The sequence below is a fragment of the Phodopus roborovskii genome, unplaced genomic scaffold (assembly GCF_943737965.1).
Source record: "Phodopus roborovskii unplaced genomic scaffold, PHOROB, whole genome shotgun sequence".
In the NCBI taxonomy this organism is placed as follows: Eukaryota; Metazoa; Chordata; class Mammalia; order Rodentia; family Cricetidae; genus Phodopus; species Phodopus roborovskii.
The window spans coordinates 23,762,247-23,783,022 of record NW_026126558.1 but is presented as its reverse complement, the minus strand read 5'-3'; the positions used below and the strand labels follow the sequence as shown (position 1 = coordinate 23,783,022).

Sequence of the window (20,776 nt, the reverse complement as noted above, 5' to 3'; positions counted from 1 at the left end):
ATATACACAGATACAATTAAAACTGAATCTTGTTTTAACACTCCGTTAGCTCTTCTTCTGTTGCTATTTAAAAAAATGTAAAGCTACAACTTTTAAAGAGCTTCTTTTAGCTCCCAATTTGAGAGGCCAAATTCCAAGGTGAGTCCTACCATTTACTGGGCAGCCTGTGAGGGTACACTGGGCAGCCTCACAACATCATGAGGAAACAGGGAGAGAAATCACCAAGAATTGTAGAGGTGAGCACATGAAGTGGGTCTGTTTATTCCAATCCACACCCTGAGGACCATGATAATTGAGTTATTCCCTGCCAAGAGCAGTACCCCAACACCTAATTACTGCTTAATAGAGCATACTTTCTAAAAACTCTCTTAAGCAGATCCGGCTCTATCACTGAACCTCAGTATTCCTCAGAATGCAACACAATCTACATTAAATTAAATTAGTCTCTTAGGAGTAGTGGGACACACCTATAATTCCAGCATTAGTGGGGGCAGGTAGGAGAGTGATACATTCAAGGACAATCTGAGCTACATAACAAGTTCAAGGTCAACCTCAGCTCCAGAGAGACTGTGCTAATTTTTTTTATCACTGTGACAGAACACCAGAAAGAAAACAAATGGGGGATGGAAGTAAGAGTGTATTTAGACTCAGGGTTCGAGGCATATAGTCCATCATGGCACGGAAAGCAGGGGCAGCAGGGCTCCACTCTGAGATGGTTGGAGCTTTAGGCATCTGTGTACATCATAGCAGCAGTCCAGACACAGAGTCCTTCTTTTAGCAATGATCCACAACTTCTCAACACCGCACTACCTGCTGGTAATCAAGTGCTCGTCCATGCAGCTGTGAGGGACATTTCAGACACCAACCCCAAGAAACCCTGTCTCAAAAACAAAGCAAGCAAACAAACAAAAAGTTTCTTTCAGATGGACCACTTAATTAATCTGAGTAACCTATGATGTGCAACCACCGCATCAAGTTTAGAGTGTTTCTTTCCTCCCGAGGCTTTCCGCTTGCCTCTCACAGTCTTTCATTGCCTGGAACCCTGCTGCAAAGCAAGGTTAGTTAGGGTTTCTGTTGCTGTGAAGACACACCACGACCACAGCAACTCTTATAAAGGAAATCATTTGACTGGAGCTGGCTTACAGTTCAGAGATTTAGTCCATTATCATCATGGAGGGAAGCAGGGTGGTACATAGGCAGACATGGTGCTGGAGAGATAGCTAAGAGTTCCACAAGAAACAGTCATCCATTAGACCTGACTTGAACATCTGAAATCTCCCTCCCAGTTACACACTTCCTCTACCAAGGCCATACATACCTACTTCAACAAGACCACACTTACTAATGAAGAACATTTTTTATTCAAACCACCACAGCAACCATGCAATTACTTTTGCTACTATAATGGACCTTGCCTTGAATCCAATATAAATGGAATGTTTTGTTACTGGCTTTGTCATTTCACATGTTTTTGTTTCCTTAGTAAAGGCGTGTGTTTATATGGGGTGTGTGTGTGTGTGTGTGTGTGTGTGTGTGTGTGTGTGTGTGTGTGTGTAGAGGACAACTTACAGGAGTAGGCTCTCCTTCTGCCATGAGAGTTTTAGGTATCTAACTCAGGTTGATAGTCTGGGTGGCAAGTGCTTTTACCCCTTTGCTTTCTTTTATCAAAGCATGTCATGATTTGTTTGAGTTGGTGTGGCTTGTTTTGTCTAATGCTTGTTTACTGGTTTGTTTGTGCATATGCCTATGTCCATGCATATTAAGAATCTCTTTGTAGGCCAAGCTTGTTCTGAATTCGTAACAATCCTGCTTTGGTCCCCTGAGTGCCAGATTTATAGGCCTGGGCTTTCAAGCTCCTGTGTTGGTTCTCTGTTTCTCTATCTCTGTCTCCCTCTATGTATGTATGTGTGTCTGTCTGTCTGCCTCTTCTCTGTCTCTATCTCTCTTTCGTGTGTGTGTGTGTGTGTGTGTGTGTGTGTGTGTGTGTGTGTGTGAGAGAGAGAGAGAGAGAGAGAGAGAGAGAGAGAGAGAGAGAGACCTAGGTACAACCATGTGCAGGTATCCTTACCTTTATTTATAGGCACATATAAAGACAAAAGATTGATGCCAGGATGTTATCTCTAATCACTACTCCACATTATCTTTTTTAGCTGAGGTTTATGACTGAACCTGGATCTTGTGCATTTTACTCTAGCCATCCAAGCTTGGCTGTTTTTAATAAAGCTTTATGGATATTTACACACACACAACTTCCTGTGATCATATTTGATATTTGGAGTTCAGACCTAGAACTGAGTCACTGAGTCATAAGTCAAATGTGTTTAACCTTTAAAGAAATTGTGGGGCTAGGAGTTGCTCAGTGGTACAGAACAATAGCTTAGAGTAGTGTTTCTCAACCTGTGGGTAGCAACCCCTTTGAGAGTCCAATGACCCGTTCACAGGGGTCCCATATCAGATATTCTGCATATTTGCCTTTCGGCACATATTTGTACTGTTGTAGGATATACTAAAGAAGACTGCTTGGACATGGGTTTAAGCCAATAAGAAGTCTTTATTAGCCAGCTGGCAACTACATGGGATGCTTGGGATCCCAGTGTAGCCCCAAGCCTTTCTCAGGATGAGCTTTTAAACACACACACACAAAATGACCTTTATTTACATACTTCAGTTAACATAAACAGTCAAAAGTAGAACTACCGAAGTAAAAAAGCAAGTTTAGTACATTGAGAAACTTTCTCATAACTACAGACTTTGGTGGATTAAGTGTTTGTTTTAGTTTTGGCAAGTGTTTCTATCTATATGCTGAGTTTTATAGCCTAAACAGTACTTTCACCATGGAGTCAGTTGTCCTAAGGTCTCAGGGACTACTAAGGTCTGGGGCCCTGTTGCAACATTACTATACAAAACAGTAGCAAAATTAGTTATGAAATAGCACTGAAAATAATTTTGTTTGGGGATCACTACAATATAAGGAACTATATTAAAGGGTCACAGCATTGGGAATGTTGAGAACCACTGGCTTAGAATGGTGGAGCAGAGCTTTCTGGAAGGCTGTATGCTTTGAATCTGCATCCAATACCTGGTGGGTTTTCTTGCATGTTCAGGATTCATGGGTCTAGGAGTCAATGAGGAAAAAGGGAATGGTACTACTCACAGGCACCTGTAAATGACACACTAGCAAAGGTTTTAATTCCTGTTTGCATGACCTAGAAGTTTTAGTTCCAGAGTCCAGCATGTTCCTGCAAGGAGACACAGCCTGCATTTCACTGGACTGGACACTACAACTTTCCCTTGGTCAATTTGAGCTCCTGATTCCTTTCAGTCAACAGCCTGTGAATAGAGTATTAGTGGGGATAACTGGCCAGACTATCAAAGGGAAGTTAGACTGCTTCTCCAAAACAGAGCTAAGAAAGAGCTTGACTGGAGTTTGAGAGGCACTTTAAGGCATTCCTTGGTAATACTGTGTCCAGTTATTAAGGCCAATGGGAAACTAGCTCAATCCAGGAAGAATTATAAATGGTCCAGATACTTCATGAATAAAGGTTTAAGTTACCCTCCATACAAAGTATGAAGACCTGTTTAGGTACTCGATTAAAGAAGAGGGGATATAAAATATGGTTTTAAAAAAAGTACAAATACGAGATGTAGTAGTTTGAATAAAAATGGCCCCATAGGGGGTGACACTATTAGGAGATTTGGTCTGTTGGAATGGGGTTGCTTTGTTGGAGGAAGTGTGTCACTGGGGGTGGGTTTTGAGGTCTCAAATGCTCAAGCCTGGCCTGTGTGACTCAGTCTCTTCCTGCTGCCTTCAGATCCAGATGTAGAAATCCCAGCTCCTTCTCCGGAACCACGTCTGCCTGCACATTGCCATGTTCCACAACACACTTCCCCACTGTGACAATAATGGACTAAACCTCTGAAACTATAAATTAGCCCCAATTAAATGTGTTTCTTTTATTTTTTTTTTTTATTATTTTACATGTTGATCCCAGTTACCTCTCCCTCCCTCCCACCCTCTCTCTCCCCTTCACATGTACCCAGACCACCCCCCCCTCACATCCCCCCCACCCCAACTCCACCTGGATGGCATTGTAAATCTGTCAAATCATTTGAAGTAGGGACTAGGACTTCTCTCTTTTCTCAAGGTTAAGGGAGTATCCCTCCATGGGGGATGTGTCCACAAGGTCCTTTTGTGCACCAGGAATACATCCTGGTTCCACTGTCTGAGGTCCCTTAGACTGTTCAGTACTTCTAGCTGAGACCCATATTCAGGGGGTCTGAGTCAGTCCCATGCTGGATTCCCAGCTATCAGTCTGGGGGGCCCATTAGCTCCTCCTTGTTCAGGTCAGCTGTCGCTATATGTTTCTGCAACATGGTCTTGTCCTGTCCCTCTGCACCTGGATTCTAGTTCAACTCAGTGTTTAGTTTGGGTGTTTGATCCTGTTTCCAACAGGTACTAGATGAGGGCTCCATGATGGTGGATAAGTTAGTTGTTGATCTTACTATCCGGGGAAAGGCATTTATGGTAACCTTTCCATGGTTGCTCAGATTGTTAGTTGGCAGCTGTCTTGTAGGTCTCTAGACCTTTCTTTAGGTTCAGTTTTCTCTCCAAACCAATAATGGCTCCCTCTTTTATATTCATTCTCTCTCTCTCTCTCTCTCTCTCTCTCTCTCTCTCTCTCTCTCTCTCTCTCTCTCTCTCTCTCTCCTATTCCTACCCTGACTCTATCTTCCTAGTCGCACGTGTTTTCCTCTCCTCCCCTTCTCTTTCTCCTACTTCTCTCTCTATTCACTGCCCCACCCACTTCCCATGTGCTCTGGGAGACTTGCCCTTCCCCCCTTCTATGAGGGACTTTATATGAATCTCTTAGAATACACCTTGTATCCTAGTTCCTCTGGTGGTGTGAATTATAGGCTGGTGATCCTTTGCTCTAGGTCCAAAATCCATATATGAGTGAGTACATACCATGTTCCTGTTTTTGTGACTGGGTTACCTCACTCAGGATGGTTTCTTCTAGTGCTATCCACTTGCCTGTGAATTTCAAGATTCCATTATTTTTTTTCTGCAGAGTAGTAATCCATTGTGTAGATATGCCACATCTTCTACATCCAGTCTTCAGTTGAGGGGCATCGAGGTTGCTTCCAGGTTCTTGCTATTACAAATAATGCTGCTATGAACATAGTTAAACAGATGTCTTTGTTGCATGGATGTGGGTCATTTGGGTATATTCAGTATTCCTTTATAAGGATTGCAGTGTTCATGGTTTCTCCCCACAGCAACTTTGAAGTAATTTTTCCTAACTGGCTCCAAGCTCTGCACTCTGCATGCCACTGTACCCCTGGCATGGCTTTATATCAGTTAAGCTGCATTCCTCTCTCTTTTTACTCCCTCCAATCCAGAAAGTCCTCTTCTCACACCTGTTCTGAACAGTAAATCTCTCTCTTAATCCTTCCCTAACAGCTCTGATTCTCTCTTGCCCTTTTATGTGTTTTATAGACAGGAGTTCAGCTTAAACTCAGGAAGCAGGACAATAGCACCTTTGACTGAGATACTGGGTGGGGCCCCTCCTACCAGGGATTATGTTAAAACAAACTCAACTTACTGCATTAACTACAACATTAACCTTGACTACAGATTTGTCAGCACATATCTATACAGACACCAAACACATGTTCTGTATCATGCATTTCCACATGGAAGGAAAGGAGTCCTGACTGCCAAGAACTCATGTAGAATTGATAGCACCACAAGTTTTTGAGACAGGTCTCCTTGTATATCCCTGGCTGTCCTGGAACTTGCTCTGTAGACCAGACTGGCCTTGAACTCAAAAAGAATCATCTACCTCTGCCTGCCAAGTGCTGGGATTAAAGAAATGCACCACCACCGCTCAGCTTTTTCCTTAGAGGGAAGCTGTCCTCTATTACCAGGGGCACCAAGAATTTAATTCTGTCATTACTGGCCTAGGGAAATCCTATCCTAAGGTTGACAGAGGGACTAAATTTCCACCCATAAGCCTTTCTTTGATCCTTCTTGTGTTACACATTTACTCTCCTTTTTTCTTTTCTGATAATATATATATACATATATGTATATATGTATATATATTATCCAATATATATCCAATAATATATCCAATATATATATATATATATATCCAAAGAAAGAGTAACCTCATGTCAAGGTTGGTTTATTAAGGGTGAAAAAATAATTTTACCTGAAAAAGATTTGCCCCTAATCTCCTCTCACACTTACTTGAAGATTTGTCTCTTGTCAGAAATCTCCATGAGGTTACCCAGTCTTGCCTGACATGCAAGAAGGGACATCAGGATGCTGCCTTTTGGGGTAAATCTAACCAGCACTGGGGAGTTGATTTTACCCACAAGCCACCCATTAAAACAACAACAAAAAAAAACAACAAATATTTACTGGTTATGGTAGAAACATTGTTGAGATAGGTAAAGGCTTTTCAATGAAAATCTAAAGGGGCTGCTTTGCTGATTAGTTGAAGCTATAACTGGATGTCTACGTCTTCCCCAGCCTGTCTATATGTGTCACCTATCTGTAAGCATGTGTGCCTACTTCTTGAGTCCCATATTGCCTGGGTGCCTACTAGCACGTGCCTACTACTGGGTGCCTACTAGCATGACTCGTGTACTGATGGATAAAATAAGTAACATCTGCCTAAAAAAAAAAAAAAAAAAAAAAAAATATGAACCAGGCGCAGGAGAGATGGCTCACAGGTTAAGAGCATTGGCTGCTCTTCCAAAAGTTATGACTTCATCTCCCAAAAACCACATGCTTGCTCACAACCATCTTAAATAAGAGCTGGTGCCCTCTTCTGGTGTGCAGGCAAACATACAGGTAGAACACTGTATATGTAAAAATAAATAAAATCTTCAAAAAAAAAAAAAATGAACCAGGGGTGGGGTAGGAAGGGAAGAAGTGAAAGAGAGCGAGAACATGAAAGCAAAATTGGGGCTGGAGAGGCGGTTCAGTGATTAACAGCACTTGCTTCTCTTGCAGAGAAGCAAGAAGTTCCGTTCAGCTACATGGCAGCTAATAATCATTACTCTAGCTCCAGGGAATCCAACACATTTTGGGGCTCTATGAGCACCAGGATCAAACAAAGTACAAATTCATAACAATTAGGTAAAACCTTACAATAAATTTAAAAAAATGAAAATATTTAAAAATCAAAGTAGAATATTGAGAGGGAAGGGGATTCTGGGGATAGAGTGAGATTAAAAACACTGCATATGTGTATCAAGTGTCATAATAAAACATTATTGTGTAATAATAAAAAATACCAAAAACAAAAAATTGCCACAATTGAGGAGAGCTTCACTGAATTAGCCATGGCTTCACGGGGGAAGGTATGTGTGGACTTAGGATCACTACTGTTACAGAAGAGGGACCTGAATGCAGACTCAGTGAACTACGACTGAAAAAAGCAAGGAATTTTGGAGAAAGGGTGTGCTCAGAGCACCCTGTAGTTACTCAGGCTCTTCCAATATCAAGAGGACAACTCTCAAATATTCATTCCACTCATCTGTGGGAATCTTACAGTACACACTTTAGAAAAGCAGCCTTTTTAAGGCTCAGGCATTATGCTGGCCTGCACCTGTCACCTGACAGAATGAACACGGGCAGTAACCTGGTCAGCATGCAGGTGCAAAGACCCCTCTAACAGAACGACCCTCACACACAAGTGCGCTATTTCCTGTTCTCTTTCCCCCTGTTCCCCTGGGGCAGACAGGACTTTTCCTGTATCCTTCTGTCCCCTCTCTGTCTCTCTGTCTCTTTTCTCTTTCCATCCCTTCCCTTTCTAATAAAACTTCTCACTTAATCTATGTCTGTCTGCCATGTTTCTCTCTCCACCTCGATCACCCTCACCTGCCATAGAATACACGAAGGTTCCTAAAGCTTTATCCTAACAGCCATGGCTTCCATGGCTTTATGTTCCTTCCTCTCTGCCCAATGCCCACACTGGGCCTGTGACTCCAAGAACAGTAAACATGGTGATTCCAGATTTGAAGTGAGGGCTGCAGGTATCCACAATGAACTTCTGAAGTCCTGCTGTGCCTTGCAATGAGGCCAAAAAAGGAATGCACAAGAGCATTGGCCCCACCTGCTGAACTCAGGCTCCTGTCAATTGTGCCTACTCATCACAGCTCTCCTGCAACTTTGCCCTGCCCACAGAGCTCCCGCCTATAACCCTTAGGGTCCAAATATCTGTCTGGGCAAAGCCCACATGTTCGGTTTCCTGCTGATGCCACACAGTGCATCCCAAAGCAGCACAGACTCAGACCTCAGAGATGACATGGGACAAACTTCCTGGTTGGCTGAATGTGGTGGCCTTTGGGCTTCTGTTTCTCCTCCGAGTGCAAGGTGAGGCTCCATATGTGGGTGGTGTGAACCAGAGTTGCCAATTTTGACAGAGTCAGAAGCTGAGACTGTGGTAGGGAAGGTAGCAAGTAGGGAGGAGCAGGTAGAAATGACAAAGTGGGAAAGTGACCCCTGTATCCCAGAGTCAGTGATGCCTGAGGACTCTCAATAGTAAGGAGAGTCTCTGACAAGTACTGGGCATGAAAGTCAGAAGTACAGAGGGCTGGAGAGAGAGAGGCAGATATGGCATGCTCCCATCTGTGTGTGCTGATCCTGTGACTTTAGCTGCTACTGGCCTGTGGATAATAATAAAATTAACCCACCATTCTGCTGCCATTGAATTCCAAATGTGTCACCCCCCCCCCCCAACAGAGAAGCATCCAGGTAGACTACTCCAAAAAGTCCTGGGAAAGTTTCCTGGCTCTCAGTCATACAGTTTTCCTGCCCTACAATGGTTGCCCAACTGAGATCCCAAGGTTCCTGTCCCCATTTTTCAGACCTTTGAAAAAGACACAACTTGGCATCCAAGAATATGCTCTGGGCCTGCCAGAGAGTCTTCAGGCTTATGAAAAGGTGAGCCATGAGAGGACTGTGCCCAGAGTCTGTGTACACCCCTGAGGCTCTTGTCTATTGTTGTCCAGGTTCTAAGATTTACTGGGGACTTCTGGACAGGAAGATCTTCCCAACTCACACTTAGTTTATTGAACTCTTCACATTTGGCTTATTGAACTCTTAATTGTTCTTGTTTGGATCCTGGGTTCAGAATCACTGATAATTGTAAGAAGACACAGAGTTGTGTCCTATCCAGGCAAGGCTCTTCCATGGGGACGTCAAGATAATATATTCTGGGTAAGGCAGAGAAGGCAGAAGGCTTCTCAACTGCAAGCCAGCCTGGGCTACATAGCAATAACCTATGGGAGGTGGTGGAGATAAAAGTAGAGATGTGTTAAAACAGAATACCATGACAATTTCAGAATCATTACTAATCTGGAAGAGAGTACTTCTGAAGTAAATTTGGACAGCAATTCTTACAACAACAAATTCTGAAATTTAAAGTATCACATAAAAGGTCATACAGCAATCTAAATCAAGGAGGCATTTTGGTTTTTAAATATGTCATGCATGATATTTGCTGAGATTTAACTACAGGATAATTTTCTACTATTTCTTTTTCACTTTTCATTTGTACATATGGTTGTTACAAAGACACTGACTCTTGAGAAACCTACATGTATGATTAGAGTGGTGTATTCCTTTCCCCATGTGTCAATCTAACTCAGGATCTCTGTTTAATAAACTCCATGACCCATTTGAAACTGGAAAAAGGAAAATGTTGGTAGATTTGTTTTTATTTTCACATGTATGGCTGTGTTCTTCTGCCTCCGGACCAGAAAGATACTTCACTTCAATATGTGGGATTATGAGGAGAGCTTCTGTTGGTGGGTAAAGCATCCTGGATGTAGCCTGACTCTTATCAGATTAAGTTCAGCAGGCTTTGTGTGTCACTGTAGCAGTGACAGGTATTAGTGACCCATGTCCTCAGTGAGCTATATGGACAGACATGTCATGTGGCATGGTATCCTGTAGACAGCATGTCAGCTGGTGACTGGGGGGAGCCTTCAGCTTTGTAAAGAAGTTGGCAAATTGACCTCTGATCCCTAAGATTGGTCTTCATTACCTGGTAGCACATCAAGAAGCATCAAACATGCAACCCATGTTTATCAGGTGTGGAATATCCTCACTTCTTGTGGAAACAGGACAGATCTGCCACATTCTGCTACATTGGAGCATGATGCAGTGGAGACAAGTTGCCAGGGGTACTTGGAAAAGACTGAGTTGAGGATAACAAGAAAGTAACAACATCCATAATGTGAAGATAGATGATTGAGCAAACCGAACCTGGATACCATATGTTATTTACAGGTGAAGACTCAGCCAGCCCCATTAGGACTACACACACAGGACTGGTGCAGGGAAGACTTGTCCACTTGAATGACACCAGAGAGGCTGTCCAAACCTTCCTGGGAATCCCCTTTGCCAAGCCACCTCTAGGAAAGCTGAGATTTGCACCCCCTGGAGGCTCCCGAACCATGGAGTGGCGTGAGAGATGGGACCTCCTACCCACCTAGGTATGTTCTCCTGAGACCCAGGACTGTGTAGTTGCTCAGACATCTGAGACAAACTGCTGTGCTTTCTCCATCTCAAGCCCTCAGCCGCATTCTCTCTGTGATGGGGATACACTGCAGATGCCAGAGAAAAAGCCAAAATGATGATAGTTTCTTAGCAAATTCACCCTCCACAATCACTGTGCCAACCCATGAATATCCAGGTACTATTGGCCAAGATATAAATATATGTCTTCCAATTAGAGATTCTGCAAGAGAATTCAGTTCCTTGAGAGTCTGGATATGAGGTGAAGGAAGTCCCACCACAATGTTTACCCCAATACCCTGGATGTAGAATGTACAAAGAGAAATGGTATAATTATACACACCAATAGTTTTCACAGAAACTCATGGAAATGCCAACATCCCGTCATCAGGAAGAGTGGGATTTAAGGCTCCTATCCATCTGGCAGCCTCACTGGAATTTGAACTCCAGTTTTCCCAAAGCCTGGGACCTTACCTTGTTTGGAAGAGATTTTGGAGTAGAATCTCATGTTATCAGAACTTCAATGGGCCACAGAGAAGAGATTTTGATGCCTGAGAGCATTTGCTCTCAGGGCCTGTTTTTACCTACTGCATATCTCATAAAATAATTGTCATTGTCCCCAGGTGCTTACAAAATTCTGAAACAGAGAATGTAAAGAGTCTGGCAATGATGAAACTCAGCGTGACTCCCATCTCTACATCGGAGGACTGCCTGTATCTCAACATCTACACACCAGCTCATGCCCATGATGGTACTAACCTGCCTGTGAGAAGCAGACCATACATAGCTCTGGGGATGGGCATTTCTTCAGGATGATTAGAAGAGCCAAAATCAATCTGAGCTCCAAGAAGGATGGATCCTTTTCTACATCCATTCTTTTTATTGGGGAATTGAGTCTGTTGGCATTGCAGTATAACAATGATGAATGTTACTTCCTAATATTTTGTTGGGGGTGGTAGTGATATTGGTGATGGCAGTGATGTGTGTGTGTGTATGTGTGTGTATGTGTATGAGTGTGTATGTGTGTGTGTGAGAGAGAGAGACAGACAGATAGACAGACATACCAGACCAGACAGACAGACAGACACAGAGTCTGAGAGATTCTTTTATTTTGCTAGGATAGATTATTTCCTGTGTTTTCATGTGTGTAGTTCATCTCCTTGGTTTGGATTTTGCCTCTAGAAACTTCTGTAGGGCAGATTTGTACATAGATATTGTTTAAACTTGCCTTCATCTTGGAACATTTTAATTTCTCCATCTATGATTATTACAAGTTTTGCTGGGTATAGTAATCTTGACAGGCATCTTGAAAAATCTCTTGAAAAATCAGGTGTAAGTCTCATAGATATGCCTTTGTGTGTTAGTCTTTTCCCTACAGCTTTTAATATAATCCTTTGTTCATGTCTAGTGTTTTGATTATAATATGGCAAGGGGACTTTTATGGTCCAATATATTTGCTGTTCTGCATGGTTCTAGAACATTTATAGGTATTTCCTTCAAACAGGAAATTTTACTTCTGTGATTTTGTTGAAGATATTTTCTAGGACTTTGACTATTTTATATTCTCCTCCTTCCTCTATTCATATTATTCTTAGACTTCTTCTTTCCATAATGTCCCAGATTTATTGTTAGATTTCACATTTTCCTTGACGAATGTATCAATTTCTTCTATCATATCTTCCATGCCGGAGATTCTTTCTTCTGTCTTTTATATTCTGTTGGTGAAGATTTCATCTGTACTTCCTATTAACATTACACATTTTTTTTCATTTCCAGGATTCCCTCAGCTTCTGCTTTCTTCAGTGTTTCTATTTCCACTTTCAGGTTTTGAAACCTGCCCCCATCATACCACACACACACACACACACACACACACAAACACCTAGTCTTTCTTTATGGGATTTAGTCATTTCCTCCAATTGTTTGTTTTCCTGGAATTCTTTAAGTAGTTTATTCATTTCCTTTTAAGGACCGCTATCATCTTCATACCGTTGGTTTTAAAGTCTTTTTTTTTTTTTTTTCAGCTATGTTGAAATATTCAGGATGTGCTGTGGTAGGATAGCTGGGCTCTGTTGGAGACATATTGCCCAGGCTGTTATTGCTTGGACCTACTCATCAGGGTTTAGGAGTGACCACAGGTCTCAGTATTGGTTTCTGGGTGTGTCTTTGTGTGTTGGGTGTTTTGTTCCTTAGTTTCTGTTTGCACACTGGGTTTTCATAGTGTGTTGTCTCCTTTACTGACATGTTCAGCCAGTGTGTACACAGGGAATGATTGTTGGTGCTGGAGGCTGGGAAAGGGCCAGGAGGAAGATGGTCTGTTGCAATGCTATGGGTGACCCTGAGAACTGGGGAACAGAGAGAGGGAAAATGGTCCACAGCAGTCTACCTGGTCACCTGCCAGGTATAGGCTACAGTTGAGGAGGGAATATCTGCACAAGATGGTGATTGGAATAGAGTAGTAAGTTTGGAAGGGAAAGCCAGTAGAGGGGCAGGGGTATGAGGGACTCACAGCAGTGGGAGACAGGTTGAGGGGAAGCTTCAACTGGTATTCTGTTGCACTGCTGGGGAACCCTGAGAATCGGGGGTAACAGAGAGTGGGGAAGATCCTTAGGCACCCTACCGGGTCCCACAGGTCTGGTATTAAAGGCTTACATCACAATGACCAGCTATGTGCCAATGAATTTTGTTAATAATAATGGAGAGTCACTGATGAAAACACCCCTCTTCATTTCAAAGGCTCTGAGAGTAAAGGTGTCATTATTCCATATTTAGAGACATTAATCTAGGCTTCAGTCTTTAGAGATGTAGAGGGGCTGGCAAGTATACTGATGATGTTAGGACCCTGTCTGTGGCCCAGGTGAGGATGTCCTGAGGAGTTTTGTCTGTGTGTCTATGTACACTGAGACAAAGCATGAGGTAAAGTAGAAGATACCCCAGGTGGAGTTTGAGCTGGGTGGGAAGTTCCTGTCATCTGACTTGATTTCCACAGGTGATGGTATGGATCCATGGTGGTGGACTAGTAACGGGCATGGCTTCTGTGTATAATGGATCCATGCTGGCAGCCCTTGAGGATGTGGTGGTGGTCACTATCCAGTACCGTCTGGGTATCCTAGGCTTCTTCAGGTGAGTCTAGGGCTGACCTGTGCTGTGCAATAGAGGATAAACAGAAATAAGACAGCCCTGTGATTCCTTCTCTGCCACTCCTCAGCACTGGAGATCAACATGCCAGAGGCAACTGGGGCTACCTTGACCAAGTGGCCGCCCTACGCTGGGTCAGGCAGAATATCGCCAATTTTGGAGGCAACCCTGACTGTGTCACCATTTTTGGACAGTCTGCAGGAGGCACAAGTGTGTCTTCACATGTTCTATCCCCCATGTCCCAAGGACTCTTCCACAGAGCCATCATGGAGAGTGGGGTGGCCCTGGTTCCTGTACTGATCTCCAACACTTCTGACATGGTCTACACAGTGAGTCTCTCCACCCATCCTACTGATGACCCTACAGCCTTAGTCCCCTCCCTCTGATGCTCTGGAAGTTTTATCAATCGGGAAAACAAGCAGCTTCTTTTGGGAGATTCTGAGAGACTCGTGGGTTAGAATCTACTTGTCTCTACGTTATACAGGCTGGGAGTAAGAACCATGCATAAGTACCTTGTAGTGTCCATCATTTTCAGAAACTAGTATGTGTGTGATGAAGATATGTCTAGATAGGTAAAAGCATTACCAATTTCCCCAGAAACCACAAAAATCTGCATGTAGTAACAAGTGTGTGTGTGATCTTATTATTCCAATGGTCAGATGGGAGGCAGAGACCAGTGAATTCCGGAAAGGTCACAAGTTAGATTGACTCTTGTAAGCAGGAAAAGGTAATAAATGTTCATATCTCGAACAAAATGGAAAATGAGGACTAAAGACCAAATGTTGTCCTCTGGTCTTCTCACACAAACCAAGGTATAGGTACTCCTAAAGTCACACACACTCATGGACATACACACATAGCTTATTTTTAAAGTGTTTAGGCAGAATGACCCCTCTAGCTGTCACATCTGAGCAACAAGAACATGGGAATTTCATACTAACTCTAATCTAACAGCACAAGGTATGATGTGGTATCAGGACACAATGCCATTCAACTAGGATTCAGAAAACTTCTCCTTGCATAAAAAGATGAATCAACTCCTGCTGGTCCCTTACAGACAGTAGCCAACTTATCTGATTGTGAGGCTGTGGACTCAGAGACCCTGGTGCACTGTCTGAGAAACAAGAGTGAAGAGGAGATTCTGACTATTAACAAGGTTGGTAGAATTGTGTGACTTAGAGGACCAGTTCAATGAGATGTGGGAGAATCAGCCCTTATTACTCTAAATAAATTATGGCTACACTATAATTTGGTATCCTTTATATCATGTGCATAAAATGAATACCAAAGTATCCTAATATATGTAGAAATTCTACCAAGGTGGAAAAGCATCTTGAGACAGTGAATGGGGTGGATAATGATTAGGATTTCTCAGTGGACAAATAATACGTATGGAATTGATCTTCACCATTGACCTTGGATGTCCCTCAGGTCTTCAAGGCGATCCCTGCTGTGGTGGACGGAGAGTTCCTACCCAAACATCCACAAGAGTTGTTGGCTTCTGTGGATTATTACCCTGTCCCCAGCATCATTGGTGTCAACAATGACGAATATGGCTGGATTATCCCCTTGGTGAAGCACACTTCCAATTCCTTGAAAGTCTAGGGACTCATAAGGTTGGTAGTGGAAACTTGATCCATATACATTCCACCTTACACTGAAAACTGCACCCTGTCTCCCAGACCACAGGGACTGCTCAAACAATAAAGAACATAACCAGAGAGACCTTGCAGGCTGTTCTGAAGAGCACAGCAGCAAAGTTGGTGAGACACCTTGGGTACTGCCTCCAATAAAAGTACCCATACATATCCTTCTCAGACACCATGCCTAGAAACAAGCTTCCCAGCACTTTCCCTATTCTTCACACAGAGGCTGCTGCCTGTCAAAACAAACACCAGCCTAACTTCATTCTTCCTGATCCCCTGGTGTAGATGTTACCTCCTGAGTGTAGTGATCTGCTAATGGAAGAATACATGGGGGACACTGAAGACACCCAGACCCTCCAAATGCAGTTCAAGGAAATTATGGGGGATTTCCTTGTCATTATCCCTGCACTCCAAGTTGCAAATTTTCAAAGTGAGTACATCTGTAATGAGGCCAAGTTAGGAAAACTCAGATTTATGGGTCCAAGATGAGTTCTATAGTGTCCAGGTCCCTATCCATGTCTGGATCATGCCTCTGGAATCAAAACCAGTGTAAGAGACACCTTATCCAGATACAAATATGGAAATAGATTGGGAATACTCTATTGATTTACTAAAAATATTCACATTGCCATGGACATTGTTTAGCAAAGGCTTTGCCATAACTAGTACACCAGCCTGCAGTCACCCACTTAGAATTATGACATCAGATAACTTTATACCAACATATTTTGTCACCAAGGGTTATGCAGGAAAGCTCCAGGTAAGACAATACTATGTCACCATGTGTCCTTACTTCTAGATTCCCATGCCCCTATCTACTTTTATGAGTTCTGTCATGACACCAACTTCTTCAAAGAAGTCAGACCACCCCATGTGAAAGCTGACCATGGCGATGAAGTTCCCTTTGTTTTTGGGTCTTCCTTCTGGGGCATAAAATGTGAGTCTTCCTTGTTTTCCATGAGCTGCATGGGGCCCCAGATTGGTACCTGATGGGCAACTGAGGTCCCAGTCCAGTTGAGAAAATCAAGGCTCTCAGAGAGGATCATTTTCCCAGTTCATAAAGCTACGCCAAGAATAGACTCAGGACGCTTTGGAGTAAAATCTATTGTCTTAGTTACTTTTCTATTGCTGTGATGAGACACTATGACCAAGGTGGCTTATAGAAGAAAGAATTTATTGGGACTTACAGTTTCAAAGGGTTAGTCAGAGTCCATGACAATCATGGATGAAAGAATAGCAGCATGCAGGCAGGCATGACATTGGGAAAGTACCTAACTAAAAGCTTACATCCTGATTTACAAGGCATAGAGAGAGAGGAGAGCTAACTGAAATAGACTGGAATTTTAAACCTCAAGCCAACTTCCACTAACACACCTCCTCCAACAAGGCCATACCTCCTAATCCTTCCCAAACAGTTTCCCTAACTGGGGACAAAGCATTCAAATAAATGAGTCTATACAAATCTTAACATTTGAGCCACCATGTCCATTCTAGATGGAATGAAGACACACTGGAACATAACTGAACCTGGAGGCATTCAGTTAGAGGTGTGGGTGGCTCTTGAATCTGAATCTTGACGGGGTAGGGAAAGAGGCCTAGAATTCAAAGTCAGGCTGTAGGAAGGGTGGTGAATATGGAGCGAAAATAGGCAGCTGCATCAGATGGATGGAACTTGGATCTTTGTCTTCCCCATGGTTACAGCTGACTTCAGCAAGGAAGAGGAACTGCTGAGTAGGAGGATGATGAAGTACTGGACTAACTTTGCACGACATGGGTGAGAGCATGCCCCTCCATTAAATCCCTGGGTCCTTATGTAAGGTTCCATTTGTGGTTAATGGCTTCATTAGCCTACATGGATAACTCATCACATGATAGAGTCCTCCTCTGCCAATGGCACACTTAGATACATTCTATTAGTTACTGGTCATATTGGAGTGACCTGGCTGGAGCTATGGTGTTATTCTTTAGATCTGACGTTTGAGAGAGAGACATGAAATTGGCCAGGTTGTCTAGCCCCACATGGAGCAGACACCAGTAAGTGACACTTGTGTCCCTATAGGAGGACACATGCCCCAACAGCGTCCTCAACCATTGGCCCAATTGGTCCACTGTCCTGACACTCACTGAGGGATTAGGCATTGGTTGAGAATGACCTTCACCATTCTCCACAGGAACCCCAACAGTGAGGGTCTACCCTACTGGCCTGTGTTTGATGACAATGAGCAATACCTGAAGCTGGATATCCTGCCCTCAGTGGACCAAGCCCTGAAGGCCAGAAGGCTACAGTTCTGGACCACTACTCTGCCAAAAATGGTCCAGGTAAAGAGGGCTCAGGAGAATCACTCAGAGTTGTAGTACTCTGTGAGTGGAATGGTGTGAAGGGTTGAGTAAACATGGGGTCAGCGTAACATTCTTAGAGTATCCTAGTTAAAGCCTAACAACCACATAACCAACCATCCCCTACACTTGCCCATTTGGCCAACATGTATGACAAACACTTGGTGTGTCACTCGTTACTCAATATGCTGGGACACCTTTTACAAGACCCACTATGTAAATGCTCCCATGACTGTGAAGATGTGTGGTCCCCTGAAGACCCACTATGTAAATGCTCCCATGACTGTGTAGATGTGTGATCCCCTAAGTGTTCCAATCTTCTTTCACAGTCTACTGGGACCCGGCTCCTCCCTTCCTTTCTTCTTCTGCTTTCATCTTCTCTCCTCTTCTCCAAGCCCCAGACATTCTTCATATGAAACAGAAGCCATGGGAGTGGGCTGTGTCAAAATCCTATGTTCTCTCAGCAAGTCTCATGTCTTTCTTATTTGTAAGAGTAACCAATAAAGAAACCTGATAACCCAACGTTCAATTATTTTGTTTCTTCCGGCTGTTATTCTGAGAGTTCACAGACTGCAAGCTGGGATCTATAGTAGGTATGTGTGGCCCCTGCTTTTCAGAGACTGAGACAGGAAGATTCATGATTCAAGCAGTTTCAGGTCAGCCTGAGCAACACAGTAAGAACATCTCATATATATCTGGAAAGCACATACATACCAAAAATTTGAAAGCATGTTTATGAACCAAAAAATTAAAAATCAATTGCCACCAGATTTGCATGTGGTGACAGTTAGGTCTCTGACTCAAAAGGTTTCATGTTACATCCTCATTGAATAGTATGAGAGAACAATGACACTCTTGATCTTCTCAGAGTCACAATTCTTAATAGCATTAATAGAAATTAGATTTCAGCAAATAAATTTGATTGCATGGCTTTCAGATATTAGCTCACACAGGTCTCTGACATATGCCACAAAGGATGCCAACTGGTGAAAAAATCCCTACATACTGTCCCTGTATATGAAATTTTACAGATGCCTGTAGAAACAGATCTAAGCATGTTCATGGCATTTTTCAAACTGCATCAAGAGTTAGAGTGTTGATCGGAACTACCTGGGTTTCTCAGAGTCCGTTTTCTGAAGTTTCTTCTTTGGTCAAGACTTCTGAAGACAGTATGGAGCACCACACTTGCCAATTCCACCACCTCTGTGAAAATGTTTGTCTATGGGGTGTGTCCTAGAAATGGGGTGGTGTCAGAAGAGATTCCTGTACCTGGCACCCTGAGCAAGCTTCTCATTTATAGAAATGTTTTCCTGCCCTTCAATGAATCCTCCCAAGCCTCTTAATTCCTTGTTCATCCCCTAATCTTTCTAATAGTCCATGTGATTGATTCCCTTAAATGTTTCAAATCCCAGCAGTACAAAGTCTCTTGCATTTTGTCCTTCTCAAAGGTGCCATATTCTGCTCTGTCTGTATTGTTGATCCTGCAAAGTGCATTCTCTGTCATTAAGGGGTATTGTCTTATGTCCTACAGGACCTAGGAACTCCCCATCCATCTACCACTCACAATATTGCCCTACTTGGGCCAGTTTTCCCAGAACAAAGTCCACCTTTCCCAACCATTCCACTGAAGACAAATCATAATGTACCATGACCTTTGATTGAAAACAAAAATTTCTGTGTTGACTACCCAGGACACCAGGGAATAGCTGAGGTTAATGTTGAGCCTTGTTTAAGAAGCTGAGCACAGGGATAGTCTAGCTGGGATCTTAATGCACTGTTGAGCCCCTGGTGAGACCAGTAGCTAGCAGAACCCCACCAGGCAGTCAGGTTGGGGCTTCAATCCTGGAGGCTTTCATTGCTGAAAGCATAGTGTCTGCTGACAAACACTGCCCAATGCAGCTGAAGACTTTCCTGGTTCCCGGTAGAAAAATGAGAAGTAGACAACTAACAGTGTGATGACTGACAGCTCATGCTGTTCCCCCTGTCTCCCCCTGCTCTTTGCAAAGCCTAAGCTAAAACATGACAATGCAAACCGATCTTTGGGCCCTTCCTGTCAGGTGGGGACCCTGTGGATCTTGATCAGTCAAAGTCATAGAACCTTTGCGCCATTCCCACTCTCAGACATTTCCTGATGATAAACTGTAACTTTTACCCTCACTAGTGTCTGTGGGGTTTCATTGTCACATTTGTCAGACATGAACCAGCATTGGCCTCTGGTGTCGGAGCCTTTCAGACTGATTGTCCAGCACCCTTGCTCCAATACCAAGCCTTCAAAGTGTTTGACAGGACAGTGTTGCCATGCAGGGCTCACTGAGCTACACTAATGTAAACTCACTGCCATGGTTTCTATTTCTCTGAATACATAGGTCATTTCACCAACAGCTAATTCAGGGTATTTTTTATACTCTGTAGTGACTATGGTTTGAATTTAAAACATGACCCTCAGGCTCATGTTTTGAGTGCTTTGTCCATAGCTCAGTGTAAAAATAAAAGACCCACAGACAGTTATGGGAGTTCAAACTTCAAGCTGATGATCAGGAAAGCAAAGCAGCTTGCCAATAGTTCTCAGCTCAAACCCAGACCCAAAAAGGATGATCCATCCACCCATGAGATCTTCACCAAACCTCAAACTGCCACCTCTCCTCATCATGGCTGGGGAATCCTGAGACTTCCACGTCTTCCCATCCTCTTGAATACTGTGCTTCCTATCTTCAGTGTGGCTGGAAAATGAAGGTCTGGTAATGAGGACTTGTTCATGTCTTATATGCATCCCTAATGCTGGGATTAAAGGTGGGTGATCCCAGGTGCTGAGGTCATCTTTGTGTAAGCTGTGTCTCTTTAGGGCTGGATCAATCTTGAGTTGATCTGGGTGGCCTTGGACTCACAGAGATCCATCTGTCTCTTTATCCTGAAGCCTATGATTAAAGGTATATACCACCACCTCCTAATGTCTGGCTGTTGGGATTAAAGCTGTGTGTCTGTCATTTATGATCTGTAGCTTACTGGTTTCTGAATCCTCAGAAATAATATATAAATAATATATCATAAATAATAAATAATAAAACCTAAATAATATATCACTACAATGGAAAACTATTTTAAAGACTGTGGATCTTAT

At 43.1% G+C, this 20,776-nt stretch overlaps 1 pseudogene; it reads left to right on the top strand.

The window, feature by feature from the left end:
- Positions 1-8,316: 8,316 nt before the first annotated feature.
- On the top strand, positions 8,317-17,676 carry LOC127234565 (acylcarnitine hydrolase-like; annotated as a pseudogene).
- Positions 17,677-20,776: the final 3,100 nt, after the last annotated feature.